Raw genomic sequence first — 4,163 nt, forward strand, 5'->3', positions numbered from 1 at the left:
GTCCGTGGCGGTGATCCCCTGTCTCTGTGTTGACGATGTCTCCATAGCGGTGATGGTGGTGGCAGCGATGTTTCCGTGGTGGCAGCGATGGCCTCGTGTACACGCAGCCCTGGTGTGTACACGCGCTGTGTGTGTACACGCTGTGTGAGTACACGCTGTGTGTGTACACACGCTGTGTGTGTACACGCGCTGTGTGTGTACACGCGCTGTGTGTGTACACGCTGTGTGTGCACACGCTGTGTGTGTGCACACGCTGTGTGTGTGCACGCGCTGTGTGTGCACGCGCTGTGTGTGTGCACACGCTGTGTGTGTGCACGCGCTGTGTGTGTGCACGCGCTGTGTGTGTGCACGCGCTGTGTGTGTGCACGCGCTGTGTGTGTGCACGCGCTGTGTGTGCACGCGCTGTGTGTGTGCACACGCTGTGTGTGTGCACGCGCTGTGTGTGTGCACGCGCTGTGTGTGTGCACGCGCTGTGTGTGTGCACGCGCTGTGTGTGTGCACACGCTGTGTGTGTGCACGCGCTGTGTGTGTGCACGCGCTGTGTGTGTGCACGCGCTGTGTGTGTGCACGCGCTGTGTGTGTGCACACGCTGTGTGTGTGCACGCGCTGTGTGTGTGCACGCGCTGTGGGAGCGCACGCGCTGTGGGAGTGCACGCGCTGTGTGTGTGCACACGCTGTGTGTGTGCACGCGCTGTGTGTGTGCACGCGCTGTGTGTGTGCACGCGCTGTGTGTGTGCACGCGCTGTGGGAGTGCACGCGCTGTGTGTGTGCACGCGCTGTGTGTGTGCACGCGCTGTGTGTGTGCACACGCTGTGTGTGTGCACGCGCTGTGTGTGTGCACGCGCTGTGTGTGTGCACGCGCTGTGTGTGTGCACGCGCTGTGGGAGTGCACGCGCTGTGTGTGTGCACGCGCTGTGTGTGTGCACGCGCTGTGTGTGTGCACGCGCTGTGTGTGTGCACGCGCTGTGGGAGTGCACGCGCTGTGTGTGTGCACGCGCTGTGTGTGTGCACGCGCTGTGTGTGTGCACACGCTGTGGGAGTGCACGCGCTGTGTGTGTGCACGCGCTGTGTGTGTGCACGCGCTGTGTGTGTGCACGCGCTGTGGGAGTGCACGCGCTGTGTGTGTGCACGCGCTGTGTGTGTGCACGCGCTGTGTGTGTGCACGCGCTGTGGGAGTGCACGCGCTGTGTGTGTGCACGCGCTGTGTGTGTGCACGCGCTGTGTGTGTGCACGCGCTGTGGGAGTGCACGCGCTGTGTGTGTGCACGCGCTGTGTGTGTGCACGCGCTGTGTGTGTGCACACGCTGTGTGTGTGCACGCGCTGTGTGTGTGCACGCGCTGTGTGTGTGCACGCGCTGTGTGTGTGCACGCGCTGTGTGTGTGCACGCGCTGTGTGTGTGCACGCGCTGTGTGTGTGCACGCGCTGTGTGTGTGCACGCGCTGTGGGAGTGCACGCGCTGTGCGTGTGCACGCGCTGTGTGTGTACACACGCAGCCCTGGTGTGTACACACACGCCGCGTGTGTACACACACAGCGTGTGTACACACGCTGTGTGTGTGCACGCGCTGTGTGTGTGTGCACGCGCTGTGTGTGTGTGCACGCGCTGTGTGTGTACACGCGCTGTGTGTGTACACACGCAGCCCTGGTGTGTACACACGCCGCGTGTGTACGGACGCGGCAGCTTGCCAGTATGAGAACCGTGCAGTTTATTCCACGTCGCAGATTTGACGCAACACGAAAAACACAAAACCACGACGACGACGACGCGGCGAGCGACACCTCGTGGTGTCCGCGGGACGCAAAACGCAAACCGCGCCGAGCACACACAGCGCGGCATACGCCGCCTTGTGAGCGTCGTGTGTGTGTGTACAGGCAGACTCGTGTGTGTGTGTGTGCGCATAAGGGGGCCGTAGTGTTATGGTGATCATTCGGTGTCTCTATACACACACACACGCGTGTGCAGCCTTGTGTCAATGTACACAACCGTGTGTACACGTACAGCAGCATTGTGTGCTCCTACAACCTTGTGTACACAAACACCGTGTAGGTACACGTATCAATGTGTACACACACATTGATACGTGTGCACACATCAATGTGTGTGTACATGTGTACACACACGTGTACACACACATTTGTGTACACGATAATTTGGGGGGAGGGGGGGGGGTGCCCGGCCGCCTTTGTCTCCCCCGGTGTTGAGATTTTCTGAGGCCTGAGTATTAAAAAAAAAGACAAAGATCCCCCGTGTAGCCTCGACAGACGGGAGGGGCAAGTGCTGTTTAGGGAGCAGCTGAAGGCTGACGGCACGGTGGCACACGAGGGGGCGGGTGGACAGCACCCACCCCCGGCCGCCTTTGTCTCCCCAGTGGCGATGTTCACTACACACCGCTACACCAGGTACTCATTTGAGGCTGAGTCGACCTAGGGGAGGCCCAGGACCGGTTCAGATAATCGTCACCGCCGGTGTTGGCCGTGAGCGGGAATCGAACTCGGGTCGCCGGGTTCGTAGCGCAGCGTGGCGCTAACCACTACACCCACCGCTCCCCACACAGACACACAACACATACACAGTGTACACACACACACAACACAGTGACACACAACACACAGTGACACACACACAACCCCTAAACCCGTAACCCCTAAACCCGGAAACCCTAAACTCATAACCCATAGCCCCTAAACCCCTAAACTCATAACCCATAACCCCGAAACCCATAACAGTGTTCTTCACTAATTTTCAGAGGGGGGCCACTCAAACCGTACAACAGTCTTGTGCCAAGTCAACAAGATTGTACACAACAAGATTGTACACACACACAACAAGATTGTACACACACACACACTATTGTGTGTGTGTGTACACAACAAGATTGTACACACACACACAACAAGATTGTACACACACACTATTGTGTGTGTACACAACAAGATTGTACACAGACACACTATTGTATGTGTGTGTGTATACAACAAGATTGTACACAGACACACTATTGTGTGTGCAATTTTCTCTACAATTGTGCACAATATTGCACGCACAATCACACTCCTGTACACAATCTTGTGTCCAGGCAACGGTGCGTACACAGGCTTGTGTACAGCCGAGCCTACACGTACACAACACTGTGTGAAACCCCTACGCGGTACGCAAACCTTGCACACGATGCTGCGTGTACACACACATCGTTGTGCGCAAGGCGACGCGTACACAACCCATGCGAGAGACACCCCACGGACACGATCCAGTGTTGACAGACACAAGCTGCAACCCTGTGTGTGTGTGCGTCTGTGGACACAAACACACACTGTGTGTCTGTGTGTGTGTGTGTCTGTGTGTGTGTCTGTGTCTGTGGACACACACACACACAGTGTGTGTCTGTGTGTGTCTGTAGACACACACACACACACACCGTGTCAACACGAAGTGGCTTTTCGTTGTTTCTGGAGGAGCCCCGAGGGTAAAGATTCAGTCTCCTGGCTCCGCCAATTGGGGTTTGGCCAGGAGACGTCATAGACGCCTGTCCCCCCGGGGCCTCCGGCACAAGCTTATTTGTTACAGATTTATGTTTAATTCGTGGTTTAGTGGTAATTAAACAGTGACAAACACACAGTGACACACACACACACAGTGACACACAGACAAGTGACACACACACAGTGTGACAGTGACACACACACAGTGACACAGTGATACACACACAGTGACACAGTGATACACACACACAGTGACACAGTGACACACACACTGACACACACACAGTGACACACACACACACACTGACACACACAGAGTGACACACACACACACAGTGACACACACACACACAGTGACACACACAGTGACACACAGACATCCTTCATGTATAGCCCACAATTGTGCGGACGCAACAAAGACAAAGATCCCCCGCGTAGCCTTCACAGACCGTTCGGGGCAAGTGCGGCGGTGCCCGCCGTCCCCCCCCCCCATCAGCATTGCCGCTTGTCACCCCGTCGGCGCTAACCGCTGCACCACCGCTCCCTGCCCCCCCCCCCCTCTCTATCTCTCGGCCTGTGCAGGATTATCGAAGTCCGCCGAGGAATAACCGCTACGGGCAATAATCATCGTTGCTATAATCAATTACCGTGATTATTGATAATCATCGTGACTATAATCAATTA

The 4,163-nt window shown here is 56.7% G+C and overlaps 1 protein-coding gene across 1 annotated transcript in view; it reads right to left on the reverse strand.

Moving 5' to 3' along the window:
• Positions 1-1,688: 1,688 nt before the first annotated feature.
• LOC144952357 (ras-related protein Rab-6A-like) overlaps positions 1,689-4,163 on the reverse strand; it is a 27,014-nt gene continuing 24,539 nt past the window's right edge. The window contains exon 7 of the mRNA XM_078882737.1: positions 1,689-4,163. This exon is cut by the window's right edge and continues 677 nt beyond it. The gene's annotated coding sequence lies outside the window, so the exon portion shown is untranslated.

The sequence above is a fragment of the Lampetra fluviatilis genome, chromosome 67, assembly GCF_964198595.1.
Source record: "Lampetra fluviatilis chromosome 67, kcLamFluv1.1, whole genome shotgun sequence".
Lineage (NCBI taxonomy): Eukaryota > Metazoa > Chordata > Hyperoartia > Petromyzontiformes > Petromyzontidae > Lampetra > Lampetra fluviatilis.